General features: G+C 46.1%; 1 protein-coding gene and 1 long non-coding RNA gene across 32 annotated transcripts in view; both read left to right on the forward strand.

Annotated features, from left to right (window-relative positions):
• Nucleotides 1–26,078, forward strand: part of Wwox (WW domain-containing oxidoreductase) — a 927,977-nt gene that overhangs the window by 14,640 nt on the left and 887,259 nt on the right. For 4 of the 30 annotated variants that reach the window (XM_087594248.1, XM_087594246.1, XM_087594249.1 and 1 more), the window contains exon 1: nt 6,601–6,751. The gene's annotated coding sequence lies outside the window, so the exon portion shown is untranslated. 30 annotated transcript variants of the gene reach the window in all.
• Nucleotides 18,342–19,344, forward strand: LOC120098537 (uncharacterized). Of its 2 annotated transcripts, none has more exons than XR_015644178.1 (2): nt 18,342–18,627; nt 19,031–19,344. It is a non-coding gene; the product is annotated as an uncharacterized LOC120098537 (long non-coding RNA). The 2 variants fall into 2 exon arrangements; XR_015644179.1 differs by having other exon boundaries at nt 19,038–19,344.

Consider the following 26,078-nt stretch of genomic DNA (forward strand, 5'->3'; position numbering starts at 1 on the left):
CTGTAGCAACTATTCTCTTAGCTAAAGCGATCTGAAATTATTTTCTTCTGAGAAACTACTGGAAGTTGTTTTTCTTTGAGACAGTCTCATTACAGAGCCCAGACTAGCCTACAATTCAGGGACATTCTCCTGCCTCAGTCTTCTCCACACCTGGTCAGAAACTTGAGATTCTTTTCATAGTATTGAAAAGTCCTTGAGTGACATTACACAAAAGTTAAAAATTGTCGAATATTCCTAGATATCATAGTACTTGGGAAGCTTAATACCCAAACCAGGGCCCAGTTAGAAAAGCCACAGCGATGGCTGTGGTGCAATTGGCTGACCTTGGCTAGGAGCAGAGTAGGTGCAGAGAGAGCGCGTGTCAGTCACAGCCCCAGATTAGTTTGTACTCTTGTATATGCGTCCACGGGTACCGCTCTGGTTGGTTTCAGACAGGTCTGTCCTCCGAGGCCCCAGTAGTTCCGTATTTTCGTTTGGGTTTGGGTTTTCAGTTTTTTATAGTGCCAGCTTAATAAATGACGTTCTTCTTGCTATGCTTAAATGACAAAGTAGCTCAAACTCCTAACTTAAAGAAATGTTTACAAATCTGATTTCTCCCTTATTAAGGTGAGGTGGTGTCACATGCAAACTTGGAAACGGTTCTACATGAAATTAAAGCGATTCTATTCTTCCCTGCCTTTATGTAATGGAATGGCACAGTATGCACCCAACTGTTTTCTGTAATTAACCTAAAAGCAGCCCCGGTTACCTAGTTTATACTGTTCCCACTAGAGGGCACTGTTGCCCTTCGAGACAGTTGAACTTGGATGGTTTTCTTCCCTGGTTGCCTAGCCTGGCTTTCCCTTTTGTTAAATAGTGCCCTTTCCTTCCCTAAAGTATCTTTCAGGGCAAGTCCGTCTCAGTGATAGAATCCTGGCTGAAGACTAGGACCGGTGTCATCTTTCTCTTTCTCTTTCTTGGCTTTGCGTTTTTGTTTTGTTTGTATAAAATGCCAAAGATGAAGAGGTCCATTTAACAAAAAGGTCCATTGTATTCAGGGAGCAGCTTGTTCCGCCAAATTACACAAGGACAGTGTTTCTTGGCATTATCGGTTTTGAGTGTGCTGGCCTATCAATTATCTGATTTCTTTTTCTAAGTGGGTATTGTAAGATTTAAATATTAATGCCTGTGTTTAAGGTTCATTTAGAATGCCTCAGTGACCTTATTTATTTATTTATTTTTTGCCCAGCAGTCTTATCTAGTGTGATATAATATATTTTAATTAGATTGTTTATGATACGCATTCTGTTACTAGAAGAAAATGCGTCCTTTTGGACTTGGTGTCTGTTTCTTAAATAAGAAGTCACAACAGCCAGACTGTGAAATGGGCAGCCAGTCCTCTGCACAGTCGGTGGGTGGGGTGGTATTACCATTAAAGTTTGAGCAGGTCATTTGTGGCCCAGAAGAAAGGAACGTAGGTTTGGCTTGATAAACTGTTTATCTTCAGATTTTAAGTGGAGACAGGATGAAGCTCTGTTATATACTGTTGTGTATATTATGTTCCTTCTCAGTGACTTCTTCCTTTCTCTTGAAAGTGGGGGAGCCTTCAAATGCCATGGGCCTGTGTGTGTGTGTGTGTGTATCTGTACCAGAGCGGAGCTGTTTCACGAGAGTGAGGATGTTCCGTTCGCTCAAGTGCAGGTGCTCCTGTTTAAGAAATAAACTGTTAAAACTAGATGGCTTTGCGATTATCACAGACCTGATAATAAAGGTGACGTTTGCGGGCGGGGCCTCTGGCTGTCCCTCGGGCGGTATGAAGGAGTCTTACCCTGTGTTGTGCCTTCTCAGCCATGCACATTGCCCCCGTGTGAGTTCTCAACTTTTTCCAGAATTGCATTTGGGGTACAGGGGCGTCTTTCAAGGGTCTCTTAATGTAAGGCACCCATAGGTTACCAAGAAGTTCCTCACAGAGTTGGGGCTCCCCCTGCCCATATTATTTCCCTCGATTTAGCAAATGAAGCCCCCCACAGTGATTTGCCAAACTGGGATACAGGGCAAGCACTGGTGTGCGTGGCGTGAGCCAGTTCCAGGTCTCATGGTGTTTGCGTATCAGGCTGTCTAGCTTCTCTTTCTTCTTGGATATTGTTATACACTATATTCAGACACCTGCCATTAGAGTCAAGCCATTATGTGGAATTAGCTTTCTGTGTCTTCTCATTCAACGAATTTTAGATTTATTTTTATTATTAAATGTATTCTCTATGGGAAATGTAGAAAATAGAGCCCCCCACCCCAAATAAACAGCAACAACTCAAAATCCTTTCCAGCGAGAAGCATGTTGCTAGCATTGGGCGTCTGCGATGCCAGGCAGTGGCTGTCCTCTTTTCCTCTGTGATTTTTTTTTCTTTTGGGCTGTGAAGTGTATCTTTCCCTGCCATTACATACCCCACCTCTTAAATGGCTGCATAGTACTCCATCAGATGGTCCCAGCTATCTCCCCAGTGTGCCACATTTGGGTAGATGCCAGCTTTTTAATAGCCGCAGAATGGAGGCAGACATTTTGCAATTAAATGTTTGTACCCATCTGTGACACTCTGCAGCCTTATTCTGTGGAAGGAGAATTGCTGAGTCGACTGATTTACCCACTAATCTTAATATCTTGATTTGTGACACTGCACCCCTAAATTGTTGTACCAGCCTGATTGCCAGTTGTTTCTCCATGCCCCTGCCAATCTTGGGATGGGCATTAAAAAAGAAAAGAAAAGAAAAGAAAACCTGTCAGTTAAATCCTTGTGCCTCGGACACCTAAGATGGACCGGTTCTTCACGTCTGGCCATTTGTACTTATTCTTTTATGAATTGCCTTTTCATTTTGTATGCATGGCTATCAGATACATATTGATTGCTGATTGATTGCTCGTTCCATACAGTATAATTTAATTTTCAAAATGTCCCTTTCTCTTAGAAGTTAATTTATCTCACAGTGTCCGTTACTCTAAGTACATATTCAATCCTGTGATCAAGAGGCAATTCATAGAGAAGCCAGCCTGACTTCCCAGCCTGCCTCTGTGAAGTCCCCTACTAGGCTTCTCGGCTGTTCGCCTTGCTTAGCCCACCCCCAACCCCTCGAATCCTGAGCGCTGAATGGAGGAGGGATGCTCAGCTCAGCCCTTGGCTGGCTCATAGTGGGGCTTGAGGGGCTGGTAAACAGTAGCCAGGAATTGGTGATTCCCGGCTATGCGCCACCCCCCCCCCCCAATCTGTGAAAGCTAGTAACACCACGCTAGAGCATTCCTGTGCACTTGTTCATGTGATGAGCCCACCTCCCGCGTAGTGAAATTGTACCAGTGCCAAAAATAGATCTGCTGACAGGCAGGGCAGGCTTGATTGGTGGCGGGTTTCAGTCTGGAGAGGGGCAGGCAAGGAGTTCTGACTCTGGAAGCAGGCATGACCTAGTTTTCAAACTGCTCACCTCTTCCTACCTGAGTGACTCAGGCCAGGTGACTTCCTCCAGCGCATGAGCAACACAGATAGTTCCTTCCGTCTTTCCACCTCCGTGCGGTTGTTCAGGATGGAGATCTGGGTCCCTTGCAGACACTTAACCCTGCAGCCATTTCTGTAGGAGCTGCCAGGGCCCAGAATGAGTCCTTATATTAATTTGGTGTTTCCAAGCTTCATGCTTTTGAGGTCCTCCTGAGGCTGTTACAGGAGCTCTGCATTAGTCCCAGGGTCATCTTTTTGATCATTTGTACAACTGCATTGACTGGTCTTTAGTTTGAAAAGATTTTTACCCCTTTTGGTTAAAAGTCAGATAGTACCATCATTAGCAAACAAACAAACACCCCCCAAAAACTGAAAAAATAAAATCCGATGAGGCTGTTTCTGTAGCCTTGGAGAAGAAAGGTATCACAGTCAGTGGGGGAATGGAGGGACTTGAACTATGAGCCCTTGTATGAATCAGATCACAGTTGTTTCTGAGTCTGGCATTAGGACACTCGTTCGAGTAACTGATGGTTTGCAGGGCTGCCTACTGCATTAAGACTAAATGTCCAGAGTTGCTATTCCTCTCTCCTGGAATACGCAAGAGTGAGTCAATGCTGGAGTGTAATTTTATCAGCACCCAGAGGTGCACACCTTGATTGGAGGCTCTTGGGACATAGCAGGAAGAAAACTAGTAGGACTGCAGTGAGCTTGTTAAGTGACCTAGGGCAGGCCACTTTAGTATTTTAAATATAAGGCTCTTCATTTGTAAAATTTAGATACTATAATTTCTCTGTCTCTTAAAACATTTTGTAGTTACATGTGTGTGTGTGTGTGTGTGTGTGTGTGTGTGTGTGTGTGTGTACGTACGTGCATGTGTGCATGCACATACATATGTGTGTATGGACAGAGGATAGCTTGAAGAGTCACTTCTCTTTCCACTATGTGGGTTCCAGGGATCCAGCTCGGGTCATTAGGCATGATTGTGAGCGCTCTTACTTCCTGAGCCATCTCAGTGATCCCACATTTTCCTGTTAAGATGGGGTCCTGTAGCTTAGGCTGACTTTGAGTGCAGAGTAACAAGCATGTGTCACCATTCCTGGTTCTGTGCCTGTTTTGCATGGATCAAATAATGGATACTACAAAGTTCTTTAGGATAAGGGCGCTTATGGTTGTGGAGGAAAATAACCTCACAGCTGTGGGAAAGAGGCCTGAGGTTGGAAGAGAGAGAGTGTTTTAATTCCTTTAGTAGATGGAACATTCTAGGAGCTCTCGATAGCTTTTCCTCAGGGGTGCTGAGGTGTTCAGAAAGGGAGCCAGATGTTGAAGAACTGGACTGTGCTATGCGGCTGGTTTGGTTTTCATGTCTAGAAAGTCTTAACCAGGTGTTGACCTGCGTACAGTGATATCCAGGGGGTCAGAAGCGGAAACTTGATGTAGGAAGAAGGGGGGATTCCTCATAGATCCAGGAGCTCCATGAGGGAGTTGTGTTGAGAGTTCACAGGTGGAGGTGCTGTCAGTTCTTGGGCCATGTGGTTTCGTGCTGGTGACCTTTAGTTTTCTAAGCCTTGGTCTGCCTACAGCATGGAGCCAGTGCACAGGGAGATGCAGAATTCTTATGTGAACTGGGTGCTCTCTTCTGATTGGTCAACTGGGAGTCCCACCTTGATTCTGGAAGCTTTTCCTGATGATCATAGAAGCAAAGGGTGAATATAATCTTAAAGGAGGGACTTCAAGGAGCTGGGGACATGGCTCAATGGTTAAATGGTTGCCTGACAATCATGAGGGCCATAGTTCAAATCCTCATAGTCAATGCCAGTGGGCTTAGCAGCAGCTGTTTCAGCCTGACTAGGCACAACAGTGAGCTCTGGGTTTGACTGAGAGTCCCTGCTTCATTGAGTATGGTAGAGGAGTGATGGGGGATGTTTCTACACGCACACTCACACACACACACACTCACACACTCATACACACTCATACACACACACTCACACACACTCACACACACACACTCATACACACTCACACACACACTCACATACACACTCATACACATACTCTCACACACACACTCATACACACTCATACACACTCACACACACTCACACACTCACACACACACACTCATACTCACACACACTCACACACACACACACTCATACACACTCATACACACACACTCACACACACACTCATACACACTCACACACACACTCACACACTCACACATACACACTCATACACACTCACAAACTCACACACTCGCACACACACTCACACACACTCACACACACTCACACACACACTCACACACACTCATACACACTCACAAACTCACACACTCACACACACACTCTCACACACACACTCACACACACACTCATACACAACACACACACACTCACACACACACTCATACACAACACACACACTCACACACACTCACACCCACACTCATACACACTCACACACACTCATACACACTCACAAACTCACACACTCACACACACACTCACACATGTGCCCCACATTTATGCAAGCATACACACTTACATGCGCATCACATACACACTCACAAATGGGAAGAGAAAGAAAAACAAACAAAAGGAGGGGCCTCACTGTTAGCCACCCCTGTCTGTAAGGATGAACCTCCCAAAGTTTCCGCATCGCCCAGCATCTTGTCCTCTAACTGCGTTGTGCACTTCTGCGCGGCCATGTTGTAGAGTAACCAGCTGTATGCTCTCAGTTCGGCAGCCGGGTGTGAGAAGCTTGTCTTGGCCGAGAGATCATCAATGTATTAAAAAAAAAAAACAACCAAACAAACCCCCGTGCCATTACAGCTTGATCTGTTGTTAGTGAAGACATTTCCACCATGTGCAGTTACCAAGCTGAGTATCAGATCCATCGGGGAGTGCTGTAACACATCCATTCCAAGAGACGTCTCAGCCAGGAGCCAAGTCAGAGTTTTGGCAAGAGACACCATCTTTTCCGCCTGCAGAGCTGATTGTCTGCATGCACGAGGCTCCTTTTTCACCAAGTGTAATTGCTGCTTGGCCAGGGTTCCCGCGTTTTGTCCTTCCTTTGTATTTTCCCTTGATGAGGGTTGGAGCGAGCCAGCCGTGCTTGTGCGTCATCACCAGGCACCGAGGCCGACAGGACTGTACACATAGACGGCATCTGTCATACGACTCTTCCCTGTTTGTTTAGTATTCATTTCCTGTCACTGCTCTGAAAGATCTTCACGCACCTGCCGGCCTAAAACACACTTAAGTTTCTGCGCTGCAGATACAGAGGTCAGAACTTTTGTTCATCTTACTGGGCTAAAGTCAAGGTGCTATCAGGGCTGGTCCTCCTGGAGGCTCTGGGGTGGGGGTCGGGGTACCCATTTCCTCCCTTTTCCTCAAGCTCCTGGCAGCTGCCCGTGTCCCTCGGTCACAGCCCCATCCTCCACCTTCCAACCTTCCCCACATCACTCTAGCCACCCATTCTTCCACTCTGGGCTCTAGCCATTCAGTGCCTCCGTCTGTGAACTACTGTGATGACATTCAGTATTTCTCCCCTCCCCCTTAATCCAGGACCACCCTTCCTCCATTCGAGACCCCTCATTTAACCCCATTGTCAAAATCCCCTTTGCTGTGTCAGGTGACATTCCCAAAGATCAGGATGTTAACATTGTCCAAGGAGGGACATTACTGTACCTAGGATAGCCAATGCATTGTCCCAGAAACGGCGTTAGAGTACCAGGTACATTTCTTGTCATAGTGACAGATCCTGACAGACATGATCCTAGGCTCGGGTTCCACAGGGTACAGTTCACCATAGTGGGGGAGGCTCCGTGGCTGAAGAGCTTGTGATATGCTTTGTTGGTATCTAGATGGATCAGGAAATTAACTTCCTGCTGGAAGTTCAGTTGGAAGTAAAGTTGGACTCTGGTCCTCAAGGCCTGTCCCTCATGGCTAACCCGTCTCTGTCAGCAAGATCCTATGCCCAAAGGGCTCCGTTACCTGTCAAAACAGAATCACCAGGTGGGAACCAGGTGTTCAGCCACCTGTCTGTGGGGGACATTTCACATCCAGACTGTGACAGCTTTAAGAACCTCTGTCCCTCTGTACTTCTTTCCTCAGTGGGTCTCTGGTCTGGGAAGTTTTGTCTAGAGAAGTTATGCTTTGGGAGAAGTCCCCTGGAACCGCAGCTATACCAGTTTGAGTGTCTCCAGGGCGGGAAGGTCCACAGAGACCTAAAACATGTGCTACGTTATCTGTTGCTGAGTCCCCTGGAATCCAGTGATCGATGTGTTTGGTCACGTTTATGTGAGAATGTGCATGTGTGTCTGGACATTTGTATGTGTGTGGTGTGTCCATGTGTGTGTAGTGTGGATGTCTGTTTACAGGTATGTGTATATATGCACATGTGCATGTAGTATGTGTGTGTCCACATGTATGGGCATATGTGCATGGGCACATGCATATGTAGTGTGTGTATATAGTATATGTACATGTGTGTAGTTTGTGCATACATGTGTATAGTATATATGTGCATGTATGTAGTGTGTATGTGTCTGTGTGTGGTCTGTGTGCATGTGTGTGTGTGTGTAGGGATATTTGGCTAAGAGCAGAGCTCCAGGTTATCATTTAGGACAGGTAAAAACTAATGACCTATTTTAATTATTTATTTATTTTCTTGCCAACATGTTAAAATCAGGATATTTTACTTAAATCTAAAGTTTCTGAGGAATTTTGAGAAATCAGAGTTAATGTTCTGGACCAAATGCTCACAGTGTTTTAAAATCTTGAGCGACGGGCTGGAGAGGTGGCTCAGCAGTTAGGAGCATGACTGTTCTTCCAAGGACCTGAGTTCAATTTCCAGCAACCACATGGTGGCTCACAGCCATCTGTAATGGGATCTGATGCCCCCTTCTGATGTGTCTGAAGACAGCAGCAATGTACTCATAGGCATAAAATAAATAAAATTAAAAAAAAAATCCTGAGTGACCCTGAGTGGAAGTGATAGGTACCTTAGGCATGTGATTAAATCCTAAGGTGGGGTGTGAATGGATTTGTACCCTTTCAAGACTGGGCCTGAGAGCAGTCTAGTGAGGGCATAGTGTGGTATGAGAAGGCAGCCTGGGAGCCAGCATGAGGGCCCTCTCCAGCAGCCTGACCTTGGACTTCTCCGCTCAGTGAGAGAGGTAAGAAAGCTGTTTGCTCCTGGAGGCAGCCAGCAAGTCTGTAGCAGGTGTCTGCAGCCCTGGCTGACAGTCACTAAACCCTCTGTGGACAGTGGACAGTGTTTGCTGCTTATTGAGCACTTATGCCCCCTGCAGGCTTCTTCCCTGCTGTGTGTGCTCATGTGACCTACTTGTGAGGCAAGTTTGGATAGGTCGACCCACAAACTCCCCTTTACTGTCTTTTGTGCATTCCGTGTACACCTATCAACCCCTGGGTACTGGTTGGGTACTGGTTGCTCAGTCTTCAGTAGAATCAGCCTTGGCCTTTATTCTCGGGGAGGTGGATCTTTGTGCCTCTTCAGAGCATTTCCATTGATGTGCTCCACAGTGTGTGTGCGGTGTGTGTGTATGTGCGCTTTCTCTGAGTATGTCTGCATATGAATGCTATTTCCTGCGCTTCTCCCTTTGCATTTAAAGACACAGACACTTCATACTTGAACCGTCTACAAGGAAATCACTAAGCAGAGTCTTTACTTCGAAGAGAACAGTTGCCAGCAGTGGGTGCTCTTCAGTTCTCCTGGGCTTTGTCCCACGTCTGTCAGAGGGGTGACAAAGGAGTGCAGAGTGTAGGACGGGACCAGGTGAGCGCAGAGTCACCATGAACTTGAACACTGTGTGTGATCTGTGATCCAGCTCAATTCCACAGTTCTGCTACTCACATCGTGTTGATAAGTACACAGGGACATTGCTTTTTCTTTTTAAGGTCACCAGCAGTCTCAAGTGTCTGCTTCTGACCTAGGCAGTGACTTTCCACTTACTGAGAACAAGTAGCCAGGCAGAGGGGCAGGCCCGCTTGCCTGATTTCATGGCCTGATAGCCTCTTCTTTTCTCTCCGGCTTCCCTTTAGTGAGCTCCCAGGCTTTACTCTGTGGTTCATTGTAGCCCTGGGCTCTTCAGGCCCGATGGTGTAGCCGAGCTCTGCAAGTGCTGGCTGCGGATGGATCTGACAGTCTACAGGGAGGCTTTATAAGTGCCGTAAATTCTCGACGCCACCCTCTTTGCGTTTTTCCAGTGCTACAGTTACTTCCGAGCACAGGATTTGAAGCAGGAGGGAGAGGCACGGAGCAGCAACGCATGGTCATGCCTTCTGTCAGGGCTGTGGAGATGCTGGTCATGGTGTTGGCTACTATTCCAATCCACACATTCCAAGCAAACTTTTTATGACCTGCCATATAAATGGAAAGGTAAACCAAATCAGGATAGCATAGTCAGTCTTCAGGGAGTGACCTGGATTTCATGGTTCAGTTGTCATAAAGGTGGTCTTGCGTGCCGTGAAGAATTTAGAAGTGTTTCACTTTTCAAAGGACACTCCTTTAAAACTCTGTGCTGTGTCTGAGCTGTCCACCGGAGAGAAGTACTTGGGAGGGAAGTGATTTTTAAGACCCTCCCGCAGATGCAGATGGATTTAAATGCAGATGTATCCACCGCTGGAACACCCCCCCCCCCCCGTTTGCATTACTTGCACAGGAGCCTCATCATAGAGAAGCCAGCTCACAAGGGCAGGGGACCGAAGCGTTTGCAGAGCTGAGCTTGAACTTACAAGGGGACAAATCAGTCCGGAGCTGGTAGCCTTAGAAATAAGACTTTCTGAATTTACAGTCAGCAGGCTGTAAATTCTTCCACGGTCTTTGCAGACTGTGTGACTCTTGTTCAGATATTAAGAGCACCATATATGTTTTCTTAAATACTTCTTAATGGTTTCCTTTGGGAATGGCTAACATAGTGCTCCCCTTCTCTCACCCCTCCATGTCTGTGAGCATGCAGACGCACACGAGTGTTCTCAGGTGTGGTGGGGACTTAACTTGTGACTAATACAGAAAAGTAAACGTTAATGTGGTCTGGAGCCTTTGCTCGAACTTGGGCATGGGCCGTCAGCATCCACGTGCTAGCAGTGACAATTGCTATTGGGTGCCATCGGAAGTCTTACTTAGGAATAAAACTATCGTCAGTGCTGGGCATTACTGCAAGCAGTAGGGACTTTGGAAAAGCTATGGGCTAGTACACTGTGCTTAGTAACACCTACTGCTTTATTTGTACTGTCAGTCTCAGGGAAGCCTCGAGCTCCTCTTTAGATTGGCTCACCGTCCGTTGTTATGAAGAGAATTGGTGCCTTTTCCTAGCTCATGTCATGGAGTCCAGCCTCAGCCCGTCTCTTCATCCTATTGGGTTGTATCTCTTACTTTTATTTTTGCACATCAGTGTCTGCCGTGACAGTCTTTAAGCTCTTGGAAGATTTTGGCAGTTGCTGCCTGCCTAAGAACATAAATGGCCCTACTGTTGTTCTCTGCAGAGTTAAAAATCCCCATTGTTAGGCTCAGGTAGGGATAATTTAGGTGCTGCCTAGAATGAAGGGCACAGAATGTTTTACTTGCTGAGTTGAGCTCATAGCCTTTGTGTTAGATAGCTCGATCCTGTTTTCGTCTGTGTTAGATGTGAAAGGAAGCAGGCAAGTCTGAGGATATTAATAGTGTCGTCACAGGGTAATCCCGCCGTGGAGAAGCATGCACAGAGGAGTCAGAGGGAGCATTAAACTGAAGGAAGAGAGTGATTTTTGGTGACTTAACAATGTTGCTGACACAGGAGACTGGGACAGGACAGGAGAGATGGTGTCCCCTGCGTGCCAGACAGTCTAAATGCGGTCTGTCCCCTGTAGACTAAGAGGGGGACTTGCTGTGAATGGAGGGTGCACATGCTCCCCTGGGCTTCCTTTCTCAGAATTCAGGAGAGAGCAGTGCAACAGCTCACGAATGGTGATTTACCAAGGAGCACCCAGAGCACAGCCCGCTATTGAAGATGAGCCCCACGTTCTTCTTGTGTCCTTCAGCGTGTACCCCTTCCTGGCCCACTGTTTGCCATGAATGCCACCGTTCTTTCCTGGGAAGCATGTACTGGTATTCTAGGGGATGCTTGTAATACAGTTTCCTTTTAGGAGCATACAAGAAAGCACAACAGGAGAGAGAATTTAGGTTTTCATTTCTCTACTAGCTTGAGTTTATTATCTGAGTAAATTAAATGTTGTTAGTGGTGTTCAGGTGCCAGAGGCCAACTTCATGGATCACCTGAATGTTGGATCTCTTTGTTCTGTGAACTTAGATTTCTTTCTTCCACGCATGACTTTTATCTAAATCAGTTCCCCCTCCCACTTTATATATGAAATTGACACAAATTGTTTTAATGGTGAAAGCGGTGATGTCTTTACATTCTGCACTGAAAACCATTGACTATATCACAGGCAAATTGTATGCTATGTGAATTACTTACCAATAAAGATTTTATTTAAAAAAACCGAAACATCTCGTCACATCGGACCCAACAAAAGACAGGTAAAAATGACATCTGTTGGGTTATCTTTCTGCTGGTCTGGCTTGTTGAGGACTGAACTTGAACATGGCTAGACTAACGCAGCTTTAGGTCTCTACCATAGAAGGTCCACCCTTTTGACTAGAATGCATTCAGCTTGCAAGTGTGTCTGGCTGATTATTAACTACGCGCACGTATATATGTGTATGGCGTGATAAACGATGGGTAGGTGCTGTAGCCACATATAAAATTACATTAAGGCCCAAAAGGTGCTTTTATGACACGTGCTGACAACGGCCTCTGACTTTCCCAGGGCTTCTTCATGTCCACTGTGATGAATCTATTTATTACTCCTCTAATGAGCCACACACATGGTTGGTTAGCCGAGTTATTGAACTTTATCAGCCTTGGCTGAAATTCACAATGCGTGCCAGACTTGTTGTAACATGTAAGAAATTACATCTGGGTAAAGGGTTCAACAGCCGAGACTCCGACAATGGACTCTTTCCCAGAGCACGGGCTTTCCTGATATGCCCTGATTCAAGCAGAACAAGAAATCAACACACCTGGAGAAGTAGATTCACTTGGGATGTAGGTCCTAATTTGTGGCAGGCGTATTCCAGTTCTAGGCGACATGGAGTATGACCATGTCCATCCGGCCATGCTGATGTGGCTGGTGAACCCGTTTGGGTCTAATGGTGCCATATCAGCACGTTACCGTTCTGGACTGGCTTGACCGGTTTGAACTATACCTCGGTGACACAGATTTTTGCTCTTACTGGCAAAGCCTCAGCATAGGTGGATCTGTAAAGGCGTAAGGAGGTGTTAGGGTTAGAGAGACCCAGCATATAACAGACATTTTCCTTTCCGAGTTATGAGCAAAGGGAGAAATGAGACCACAATAGATGAAATTGGGGAACGAAACATCTCTGGAATCACATTGTCGTTGACTTCTATGGACAGGCTGTCGGAAAGTGGTCACCGAACACCGGAAGTAGACAGGGTGCTGCCAGGTTAGCACCGAACTGGGCCAGGGCCTGCTGGTTTGCAGAACCTGTCTCTGGTGCATGCACAAGACGTGGAGGCAGAGCCGAGCACATGCTGTTTGGGGAAAGAGAGGCAAAGCTTTGTTCGCATGTCTGATTCTCTCAGGATTCCAGTTCGCGCAAGGTGCATCATCTCCCATGGGCAGAATGCTTGAGGCACACAAGGGATGAGGATGCAGATGGAGAAGGTTCACCCAGGAAAACACCTCTGAACTGGGAAGCTCTCCTCTTCCACACTAACAATGAGAAACTCTGAACATGACAGCGCGTGGACTGGAGAGTTTTAGTGGTAGAGCGTTTGCTGCTCTTGCAGAGGGCCTCGGTGCTCCCAGCACCACACGGTAGCTTATGACTCTAGTTCTCGGGGACCCTGGCCTCCTTGGTACATGTCTGTGCATGGTGCACATAATACACTCAGGCACGCGCGCATGCACACACGCATACATGCACACAACAAACCTCTAAGGAAACAAGACAAAACAGAAGCCTTGGGAAAGTAAAATTTTAGTATGAATAAAGGAAGACTTCTAGTTTGCTTTTGGGTTAAAGGTTGCCTCTTAGATAATTAGAATTTTTATCCTTTCTTGTTTTATTTTATTATTTTCTGCTTCTGTATTTTCCAGTTTGTTAACTCTGGGACTCTGAACTGTGTTCTTTATCCCAAGCCTTAGATTCTTTTTCTGAGAAGTGGGGCCCAAGACACCAGCAGTTGGATTTGTAAGAGGTCAATGGAAAAAAAAAAATTAAAGCCACTCAGCACAGTATCTATCTACCTAGCAGCCTGTGATTGACTGCTCACTAAGAATTTCTGTGTTTAAGGCCTTATTTATTTATTTATTTATTTTTTGGTTGTTTCTCAAGACTGTGTTTTTCTGTGTAACTATGACTGTTTTGGAACTCGGACCAGGCTGACCTCGAACTCGAAGATCTGTCTGCCTCTGCTTCCTGAATGCTAGGATTAAAGGCATGCACTTCCACTGGCCGCTGCCACCACCAGCACCACGGGCTTAAGACCTTATTTCTAGGACAAGCATTTAACATTTTTTTCCCTTGGCTTTTTATGGTAGACAATTTCAAATACATGCCAACATAGAATTATCTTCTTTCCTTTTTCTTTTTGTCACATGTACCCTTAACTAACGCTGGGAAGGAATACTTGTGTGAGTTTGAGACTACAAGCTAACCTCCTGAGGGACAGCCGTACGTACAACTGTCATGGCCACCCTGACAGTTTTAGAAACATTGGCACGCCTTTCTTGATTGCACAGCATCGCCAGTGGATATTGGAGGAGTTTGCCCAAGCTTCGGTTCTGTGTGCTGTATTGTAACAACAGCCAAACCTCCCTTGTAGTGGTTTTCCGTATGGAGCATTGAACCCATCACATCAGGAATGCTGGGCAAATGCTGTGTAACTGAACCACAATGCCAGTCGGAAGTGAAAATGTCTGGCGGCAGGGTCCTGGTCGGTTGCTCAGAGTGGCCTCGAACTTGCTCTAGTATAAGCAGGTCTTGGACCTGGCACATCTGCATTTTAGAACTGAGCCTTTTCTGTAGTGGGTGACCGTGGGAACTTAGAACTAAGCCTTTTCTGTAGTGGGTGACCATGGGAACTTAGAACTAAGCCTTTTCTGTAGTGGGTGACCATGGGAACTCACGAGAGGAAGGAGGAGAAACAGGTGAACCAGTCCTGTTAGGGAACTGGAGTTTAGGTCAAGAGAAAGAGGATGCGTTTGAAAGGTTCAGCTCTCATATGGTGGTGGGGATGAAAACTGCCCGGCAGGTTGGTGATGGTGCCAGCTGGGTGAAGGTCTGCTCCATCGCCGTCAAAGGTTAGACAGGAGAAGAAGTGGAAACGATCACACAGGCCGGCACCGGTCCCTCCCGTACTCCCACAGGAGCTGGCCTAGTTTTACCGATGCTACTGTATGCCTTTTAATTATTCTGTCTGCAGTGAAATATTTCCTCTTAATTTTATTAAATCCGCTTTCCCTTTTAAGAACCAGGCTAGGATACTTGCCAATAGATATTGGAAACATGCAGCCTTTTTTTTTTTAAAGAGTCCTTAGAACTCAGTGAGCAGCAGAGGTATGTGTGATCCTGTTGACTCCGAATTCGGATGTGTCGACCACAGGAGGAAGGTGCGCAGCCCGAGTCTGGCCCTTGACCTTCAGTGGTGACCAAATGCAGGCTCGCTGTCCATGCTGGTATCTGTGATTTGGCTCAGGAGAATAAGGGACCCTGAAGAGTAATTAGTCATTTCTAAGAAGTAAATATGTTATGAGGAGCCATCCCTCCTGAGTGGAGTCTTTCAAATGGTTCTTTACTCTCCTCACCCGGAGAATGACAATGGAACACACTGGGGGCAGCCCACCCCGAGAAGCCAGCAGGTGGCTGGCTGCCGATAGACAGTAATCACGCTTGCGCTTGCGAGAAGCTTGTGCGCTGCCCTGCGGGAGAGCCGGAGTGAAGTGTTTAATGCACCTCTCCACTGATGTGAAAGGGGAGCAGACGGAAAGAGCCAGCTTCCTTCCAGGGCTCAATCAGCATTCGGCAGCTCTGACTACAGCTGCTCTGGGATGCGTCCACCATGCAGCTGCCTTGCACCAACTCCTGACATCCTCAGCCATGCGGCCCGTGATGCAGACCAACCTTTAGTTGGTCCAAACTATCACAGTTTGTTGAAAATGAAGGTTGACAGGGCCTAGAGAGGTGGCTCTGTGGTGAAGAGTGCTTGCTGCCCTCGCACGGGGCCTGGTTTGGTTCCTAGCAGCACCCACCCCTGCCAGTAACTCTGACTTCAGGGGAATCTGACGCCCTCTTCTGGACTCTGCAGGCATCTGCACACATGTGGCTAAGGAAGTAGACATCTAGAGTACTGGTTCTCAACCTTCCTAATGCTGTGACCCTTTCATGCTGTGGTGACCCCTAACCATGAAGTTATTTTCATTGATACTTCATAACTGGGATTTTGCAATTGTTATGAATTGTAAAGTAAAAAAAAAATTGTTTTTCCTGATGGTCTCAGGGTCGAAACTTAAAGGTTGAGAACCACTGATCTAGACTGGTCTGTCCTTTTCTGGATGAAGCACAGATAAGCTGAAAGCTTGCTGAGGTTTGTGTTCTGGGCACACCATTAAAGGAAGAGAGCGAATGGCTAGTGGATTGGTAGGAGAGATTTACATAAATTAATTCTGATCACTACTAGGGACAGAGAAAAATTTAACATACTTTAAGACAGTGGATCTCAAACTGTGGGTCACATCCCCTTTGTGGGGGGGAGAACCCCCTTTCACAGAGGTTGAATACCTTCTATTCTGCGTTAGAAAGATTGAGACCCACTGCTCTAAGGATAGACCCGGAAGTGGTGGACATAATTCTTCTATAAGACACAGTCTTTAAGTGATCAGAAGTTGGTGTATATTTGGGGGGCAGTAATTTCAAGTTGTATAAAAACTGTTATAATTTTTATGGAAATGGTTTAAGAATTTGTCTTTTATCTCTTAGCTTTTGTTCCCTCAAAGGGAGTACCTGAGCCAAAGGCAGACTTCAAATCATTTAAGATGTGATCTCAGGGAACTCGGGGGAGGGGGCTGTGAGAAGCCAGCAAGGAGGTGAGGGAAAGAATGGACGAGCATGTGTAAGGAGGTGAGGGAAAGAATGGACGGGCGCGTGTAAGGAGGTGAGGGAAAGAATGGATGAGCATGTGTAAGGAGGTGAGGGAAAGAGTGGACGAGCACGTGTAAGGAGGTGAGGGAAAGAAAGAATGGACGGGCGCGTGTAAGGAGGTGAGGGAAAGAATGGATGGGCGCGTGTTTCAGAGTTGGCGCAGGGCTGCGGGGCTGCTGCTCACCTGGGAAGGACTTTCCGAGGCGCCCATGGAATGGATCTGAGAACCGTCTGTTGGAGAAGGAGAGGCGTTTGTCCATGGGTGTTTGTCCCTTTCAGGCCATCGTGGCCCCAGAGTGTGTCGGCACCACGCAGCTTTCTGTAGGTCCAGTTTCAGGGGATTTCCAAAATTGGAAATGAGGGGGCATTGTTATCTGGAGCTAGCTGAGGGCTTTGAGGGGCTGGTGGTTGTAGTCAGTGGAGTAAGTTGAAGCTGGGAGCATCTGAAGAGGTGCCAGGGAGAGGCAGCTAACACTGCCAACCCATTGCCCTGCTGTTCGTGCTCTTCGTGCTCTGTGAGGCATTAAAGGACATCATCCCAGGCGACCTTCAGGCTAAGGGTATGAGGACTACAAACCAGTCAGTCCCATTTGATTGTCAATTTTGGTGCCTTACACATTGCTTGCAAGGACAGCTCTAACAAGTCAGGAAGTGGTAGCTTAGGACATGGTGTTATATCAGGCTAGAAATCTGAAACCAAGGTGTGGGTAAGGGCCAGTGTCCAACTGACACCTGGAGCGAAGGATTCTTTCTTTCTCAGATTCTGGATGTGATGACGTGTGCATCTTGAAGGACACATGTAGCCCAGGATAGCAGTAAATGTAGACCATCACACAACTGTAAACTTAATATATAATGAGATGTGTGTATATGTGTGCATTTATGTGTGTGTTTATGCATGTGCGTATGTGTATATTGTGTGTGTGTTTTGATAGCTAGTTTGTAATGTTCTTAAATATCAGATTTGTAGATGATGGCATAGCTCTGAGAAGCTGGCAGGCTGGGCATCCCTGTCAGAGGTCTACTGGCTGTGCTAACAATTCCAGCCACTGCTGTGTCAGCACAATCATCTCGCCACACCCCTTCACATTATCTTCCTTCTGAGTCTGTCTTCAATCTCCCCCGTTTCTCCAAAGCACATCAGTTATTTTGCTTTCCATATGGTCTCAGTGAAATTTACATTTATTTATTCCTTGTATGTGCATACACATGTTAATGCGTGTCTCTGTGTGTGTGTGTGTGTATGTGTGTGCGTGCATGTGCGTGTGTGTGTGTGTGTGTGTGTGTGTGTGTGTGTGTGCATGTGCCCAAATGCATGTGAGGAAGTCAGAGGACACTGTCAGGCTTTAGTTCTCTCCTTCCTGGGCTCTGGGGGTTGAGCTTGTCAGGTTGCTAGCAAGGATCCTTACCTGCCGCGGGGTCTCACTGCTCCCTAACAACTCACCGCCTTGACTATGTCCACATGACCTCCTGGAAAGTGCTCAGAGTAGAGGTCTGCGTTCAGCCTCTTTTGTGTGTTGTGTTCTGGGGAGGGATACAGTTCAGAGGGTACCAAACAGAACATGTTCTCAGCTGTGGGTGCTGTTCAGATAAATAGCAGCTGTCCAGTGAGGCTCGTGACGAATATTAATATGCCTGCTGCAGTGGCTTATGTCTGTAATCCCAGCACCCTGAAGACAGAGGAAGAGGATCAGGAGTTCAAGGTACCCCAGGCTAGGATGAACTATATGATACCCTGTCTCAAAAACACCACCACTGCCACTGCCACCACCAAGAACAGTAGAACAGCAGCAGCAGCAGCAGCAGCAGCAGCAGCAAGAACAAACCAACTTACTGAGTACCTATTATGTACAAAACCATCTAAGGACCATGAGGACTCATCAGTAGTGCAGATTGCTCCTGTCTTGTGGGGCTGGCCTTCTTATGGAAGGTAAGTTTCAGAGGGATTTGCTCCTGGTCTAGTTTCCATCACCCACTAGGAACCAAGTGGGTGTGTGCCCCTGGGCATACCCAGCTGCCACCCTGAGCACCTGGGCTCCCACTCAGGCCAGTGGTAAAGTGCTCAGTTTGGTGAGAGTGCTGCATCTCAGGGTGATTTCCGAGCTGGGCTGGACTGAAGGTGTGTGGTGGTCATATCCATGCTTTGACTGTGTGACCTACACACATGGATGGCCCTGCACTTGGCTTCTGTTTTCTTTTAGGGGAACAGAGTGTATTTGTAGGTTTCTGCTTAAAATCATCCCAGGCTTTTGGATGTTACCTTTGTAACCTCCCTCCCCTTAGTTTCTTTCTTTCTTTCTTTTTTTTTTTTTTGCATCCTGTGCTCCTTTGAGAATATAGTTCCGTCCTCTCTCCAAGGAAGAGTTGTATCCACAGATAGACCTTTGTGGAGAGTCTTCGAGTAGAGGAAGGGCTAGCTCCTGGATGCCGGGTGAAGCAATCCCGGTGCTTCCCAGGAGTCGCAGTCACCAGTGACAGTTCTACGTCTACGTCTGCTCCCATCCCCTTTTAATCCATACAAATTCATCAAACGGGATAAGGAAGAAAAATATGCCTGTGGATGTTTTAAATTCTTTTTTAAATGGATATGCTTTCAATAGAAATTTATTGGTATGTAATTAATAAAGTATTACTGATTTCCAAATTATACTTTGCTAAACAATGGAAATTTCCTAAATAACTGGCAGGTAATAAAAAAAAATTTTCAGTCACTGACAGCTTGTCATGGTTGAATCTAAAACCTAGGGGCAAAATACATATATTCTATGTAGTTTCCATTTCTAGACCCTGAATTTCTAAATTCTTCCTTATAAAAATTTAAATTTCTTTTATTTTTGAAAGACGAGACCTCTAATTATTGATTTCCTTATTTTATAATCCCTTAACAAATTTGATATTCACACTGTAGGTAATTAATAAAGTAGCCCCTTTCGATGGTCAATGTGTGCAATTAATTTAAGGGAATTGAAGGACTGGCTCTCAGAATGAGGTTCATAGCCAAGGCCTTAATGTCTTCTTCATAGAAAGTAGGTGAGAAACACTTAGAAAATCACGTTCAGGCTCTGTAACACGTTTAACAGCTTTTAAAAGAGAATAGGGACACAGTAAATACTCACATATTACGTGATGAAAAACTAACGTTTGTGTATAGAAAATAAAGCTATACTCTCTGTGTTAGAACCTCTGGAACTCCTCAGCCAATGGAAAAGAAGTGCAGCATGAACATCCATCAGAGCATTGTCCAGTTACCCCAGCTCGACCTCGGGAGCTGCACATGCACACACAGCAGCATCATCCGTGGGATCTCGGTGGATTCAGATTAAGTCTCAGGCCAGAGGGGTGCCATGTTCCTGAGCTGTGGTGTGTAAGCCTTCCTGTGAAGTTGTGGTTTATGAGTTAGTGACTTGCAATGGACCCATCTACTCCACTTACAGTTGGGAGCTTTCCATTTGCCCACTGGAGCCAACACCGTTGAGGATGTCAGAGGCCCCACCGTCCCGATTTCTTCTTTAGGCTGATCTGACTAAGGTTGTTCCAGATTTCACTCATTTGAACACGATGGAGATCCTGCAAAGAGGAAGGGATATTCTTAGCTTAGTCATTCACTAAGAAGTGGCCTCATTCAACTGTTTGGTGTTATATTTGAACCAAAACACACAGGATCATGTGACGAGGGCCGTTAACATCAACATTTTGTTGGACTGGAAGCAGAATCAACACGTTAGTCATTGTAATTCATTTAAGTTGGCTTTCTCCAGAATTCCAGGATCCCAAATCAACATGTTTGTTGACTACACAGAGATGGGAGGCAGGATGTAGTTTAACACCCAGATTGGCTATAGGGGCCAGAAGAGTCAGGGGGGGGCTGAAAGAACGGGGTGAGACAGCACAGTAAGATTCTGATGCAAATAGGATACTTATTTTTTTTTCTATTTGTTTTAGTGAGATTCTCCCTAGATATGTGTTTTGTATAGAAATTTATGTTGTCCAAAATTAAACTTTCTTTGATTATTATTATCCTGTTTGAGCCCTGAATCTGGGCTGTTGTAATTTAAATTTTTTTAGTATAATCGGAGAAATTCTGTAAGTCAAGGTTATCTACATCCAGAGCTTTGTTCTCATTTTGCTTCAGGTCAGTATAGAACCAAATGTTTAAAAGCGCATTGCTTGTTCCTTAGGTCAGCCAACTGGCACGTGACCAGACCCTAGCCTTGTCAGGTCTAGTCTAACAAAGTATGACTGGACACCGGGATGTGTGTCATCCACAGTTGCTTTCGCAGCTCTCCACCAGAGCTGGCCAGCAAACCTAAGACATATTCTACAGAAAACATTTGCCATCGTGGTGTAGGCCTGTAATCCCAGCAAGGGCACTGAGGCAAGAGGGTTACTGTGAGTTCAGGGCCAGCTACAGAGCGAGACTTTCTGATAAGATGTTCGTCTGGTAAACTTTTGCCATTAAGAAAGCCCATCTTGGAGTTGAATGGTGGTGGTGGATACCTTTAATCACAGCACCGGGAGGCAGAGGCAGGTGGATCTCTTGCATTTGAGGCCAGCTTGGTCTACAGAGTGAGACCCATAACAGTCAGGGCTACACAGAGAAACCCTTTCTTGAAGAACAAAACAAAACAAAACAAAACAACAAAGAAAGCACATCTTGGGGCTGGAGAGGTGTCTCAGTGGTTGAAGCACTGAAGGGTTGAACCCTTCCAGAAGACTTGGGTTTGATTGTCAGCATCAAACCCACATGGTGGCTCAGAACTGTCTGTCACTCCAGTTCCAGGTGATCTCAGGCCCCCTCTGACCTCCTTGGGCAAATACACAATGCCTAAACAAACATGCAGGCAAAACATTCTACTGCCACTGCCAATACTGTCACTCATAAATTAGTTTTTAAAGGAAAGCACTTCTCACCTAAAGAGCCGCTGTGCCTTTTCCACTTAATAAGACGGACTCCACAAAGTAGCCCATGCCTTTTCTTTGCATTGGTTTGTCAGGAGGTTCAGAGCTCGCCTGCAAGTGCTCGAGGGAGTGACCTGCTCAATTCAGCTTTCTGATGGATGAGCTTCCTTTTCTTGACAAAGGTGCACACTTTCCCTTCTAAGAAAATCTACTCTCTGCACTACGACGTAGCAACATTGCACTAGCTTACTTCATTCAACCCTGCACGTTTGGTTTGTACCCTTGTGACTTGGCTGACATATGCACACAGCCATAGCCACTCCCTCATCAAGACAGTCGATTTGTGTCTCTACAAAAATCTCCTCCTTCTTCCCCCTCACCTCAACCCCAACCCCAACCCCAGACAATCACTGAATGTCCAGCCGTTTTTAATTTTCTTGTATGTGGATGTTTGTTACCCACTGTGTTTATTTATTAGAGTCAGAGTCTCTCTGTTTCTCTGGCAAATCTACAACTCACTGGTCTTGAACTTACGGAGGTCCTCCTGCTCCTGCCTCTTGAGCCACCATACCAGCTTCCTGTTTGCTTGTTTGAGACAGGGTCTTCTGTGGCTTGGGCTGGTGTAAAACTCCCCAGGTAGAGGATGCCCTTTAACTCCTGATTCTCCTATTTCCACCTCCCAAGAGCTGGAATGACAGGTTAATACCATTGCCTTTGGCTGTTGTATAGTGTTTTAAATGCTCCTTAAAAGTCACCGGGGCATGTGTGACTAATGGCTGAAGGGCATAGCTAGTACACAACAAAAGATTCATCTCTTTTGTAGAGTTCTCATACAGATTTAAAAATCTTCACGGGAGGATTTGAGGCGTGACTTAGATGCACTTATATGCACTGACCTGCTGTTTTTGAAAGCATCTGTTAAAGATCCCCATTTGACTTTTCCGATAACCCATTAAGGGCGTGGTTTCTTAATATTCCCATTTTGTAGATGAGGAAACGGGCTCACAGAAGTGGAGTGTATCAGTTTACTTGCACTGCTGGAACAGCGTTCTGTAAGCTGGGTGGAAATTTACTGCCCCATGGCTCTGGATGCCAGCGATGAGGAGAACAGACCTTTGTGTGTATCAGAGAGCCTATTCGCTGAGACAGGTCACGGGGCTCCTGATTTCATAAGTGGCTGTAGTGATGGATTCGTGCTGTGATGGTTGTGGATGAGGTGGACAGCAGGGGATGGGGCTCTACTTGAGGAAGGAGCTCACTGAGCACAGGTTCCTATACTTTACTCTCCCCACCCCCGCTTCTGCTTGTCATTTGTCACAATGGACCACAACCTCTGTGGTTACAGTAGTGATGAAACTGACCATGGGATAAGACTCTTGATGTGCTCTCCAACTTAAGAAACATGTTGCTTTCGGAGTAAGGCATGGTGGTGCCTGCGTGTAATCCTAGCGTTTGGGAGGCTGAGACAGGAGGGTCAGGAATTAAGGGCATCCTGGGCTACAGAAAACCCCGACTCAAGTTAAAAAGAAAAGTTTACGTGTTTATTATACAATTCCCTTCCCATGTCTGCTTTAATGTGCCAAAGAAAATCAAGTGTATTTTACTGTAATGGAGACTCTAAAATGTTGTGTGCTTGAAGGCAGTTTAAATAAGATTGCATGCTTGAGCTAAATAAGAAAGAGCATGCCTCCCTCAAGCTGTTAATCCATGATGGAAAATCTCCCCCGGAACCCTTTGGAATGACCTCCCGTTCGCCTCTGCTCCAGCTGTTTGGAGCCTTCATACTTCCTGGCTTTGAACCAAGTTCCCTGCAAACTAGAATCTTCTGTCAGGGCTCTAAAGCCTCCTCCAGCTCAGAGCACACTCTCTTTCCTTTCCAATTGGAAGTTGAGCCTAATCTCCAATCATTCCCATTACTGATGTTGGAAACTCCTATCCAGACTTCTTGGACCAGAGGCAGCAGCTGGATGAGGGGAGCCAAGCAAAAGTGTACACAGCTAGCAGAGCTTCAAGAACCAGGCAAAATCAGCCTCAGCTAGAAGGTGCTGTGCACACCCCTGAAGTTCACGGCAAGCAGGTGCCTGATCACAGCTATCGGTTGGATCGCAAGGCTCCTGAGGAGTACTGACTTTAAAGCTGATGCCTTTCACTAGCATCTGGTTATGGTTGTCTAAAGCAAGATGTTATCAAACTCAACGCTCCTCCTCTCCTTCCCCTCCCAATTCAGTATGGCTTTCATACAGGCAGCGCTCAGCGAGCTTAAAGAGTGATGGGTAATTTCCTCCAGCAGGTGTGCTCTGTTGGGACCCGGGCACTCTACTCACCAGGTGTGTTGCATCAGAAAGTTGTGCTGTGGGCAGAGGGGCTGGCTCGGTTGGGAGAGTGCTTGGAGCACCAGTGTGAAGACCTGGATGTAGGCCCCTAGGACCCATGGGAAAAATCTGGGCATTCTAGTGCATGTCTACAAGCTCAGCACTGGGGAGGGAGAGACAGGCAGATTCCTTGAGCTCCATGCCAGCTAGCCAGGCTGCCACAGAGTTCTGGGAGAGACCCCTGTTTCAGAAATTGTGGAGCATGACTGAAGAAGATACTTGAATCAACCTCTGGCCTCTAGGTGTGTGTGCACACATGTGCATGGAAACAGTGATGGAGGCCTTTGTCTGGCTCTGAAGGCTACAGTTATGGCTTCCTCTCACTCCACCCTAGTGTGGGTGAGATTGTTGCAAGAAAACTTGGGAATGGGTGGTAGAAAAAGTAGGGTTGGTTTTTTAAAAATGTTTTAAGTTGAATTAAGATACTGTCAACAATTTAGATACTGTTTGATAACAACAGAAGCAATAGGCACCCAGCCAAGCCATCAGATTTTACCAAACTTCAAAAGTAATTATGTTAAAGATACTATCTGATCTAGTCTGTCGATTATTAGAGATACTTTTCGAAAACTGACTCCGAGAACAGGATTATTTTTTAATTAGGGCTTTTTTTTTTGCACCATGTTTTTGTTTTTGTTTCTTTTTTATAGTTCGCCGATTGATTTATTTTATGTTCTGAGCAAATCTTTTGTTTTTAGTCATTCTCGTATCTCGGCCAATCACAGAAATTTCCTGGTCGCCAATTTCATTCAGAGTTATAGAACTCATTGGTTTTGAGTAAAGTCACAGAGGGCCAAGAACACAATGTAACTCTGTCTGTGTGTCCATCTGGAAAGACTGAACTTAATCCCTGCTTTCAAGAAAAGGATTAGGAGTGGTGGTGAGTGAGGAGTACACCTTGGCTGGGCTCCATGCATCACACACACCTTTGATCCCAGCACTGAGGAGGCAGAGGCAGAGGCAGCGAGTTCCTCTGTGATTCTGAGGGCAGCCTGGTCTATATAGTCAAGTCCAGATCAGCCAGGGCTTCGTTCTGAGACCCTGTCGACAAAATAAATGAATTAATTAATTAAAAAAATAAATAAAAGGAAAAGCGAATTTGGACAGTTTAAAGGTAAATGGTCCCCCAAAAAGTGCTGAGCCATACCAGTTTTGTGTGGCACACCCTTGGAGCAGGAAGAACTTAATGTTCTCAAGGGTGTCATCCATGTACCAAGGTCACTGATGTTTCTTAAGAAAGTGCTTGTCTAGATGGGTGGTGCAAACCGACAGGCTGATACAGGGCAGGAGAGCCTGCTGCTGGCTTCCCATGCTGAGGGCTCCCAGTGAAGTCAGTCTCCCCTCTCCATCTTTTTCCTCTTTCTACCCCCCTCTTCCTTCTTTTCCTCTTCCTCCTCCTTCTCACTAAGTACTATCCTATCCACTTCTTCATGGACAGGTGTAGGAAGGTAAGTTGGGTGTGGTTATTTAGGAAGTCCCCAGTGAGACATCTGTGTTAACTCCCTTCCCCTGCGGCAGGAGGGGAGGTGGAGAGAGGGCAGGAGCCAGAAGATGGGAGGAAGGAGGGCTGTGAAAGGCTGTCCCTTTCTGCACAGACACTGCAGGCTCAGTACAGCCTAGCCCGAGTGGAGACTGCTTGGTTTGCCTCTGCTCTTGAAGTCTGTGGATGTGACTCCTTTTGGGTAAACCCTTCTACTTAAACAAACCAGAAGCACTATCTGAGGGTAGGGTCTACAAGTGCATTGTTGGTGGGATTGCAGACTGGTACAATCATTCTGGAAATCAGTCTGGAGGTTCCTCAGAAAATTGGACATTGAACTACCCGAGGACCCAGCTATACCTCTCTTGGGCATATACCCAAAAGATTCCCCAACATATGACAAAGACACGTACTCCACTATGTTCATCGCAGCCTTATTTATAATAGCCAGAAGCTGGAAAGAACCCAGATGCCCTTCAACAGAGGAATGGATTCAGAAAATGTGGTACATCTACACAATGGAATATTACTCAGCTATCAAAAACAATGACTTTATGAAATTCATAGTCAAATGGATGGAACTGGAAAATATCATCCTGAGTGAGGTAACCCAATCACAGAAAGACATAC

Source organism: Rattus norvegicus, chromosome 19 (assembly GCF_021556685.1).
Source record: "Rattus norvegicus strain SHRSP/BbbUtx chromosome 19, alternate assembly SHRSP_T2T, whole genome shotgun sequence".
In the NCBI taxonomy this organism is placed as follows: Eukaryota; Metazoa; Chordata; class Mammalia; order Rodentia; family Muridae; genus Rattus; species Rattus norvegicus.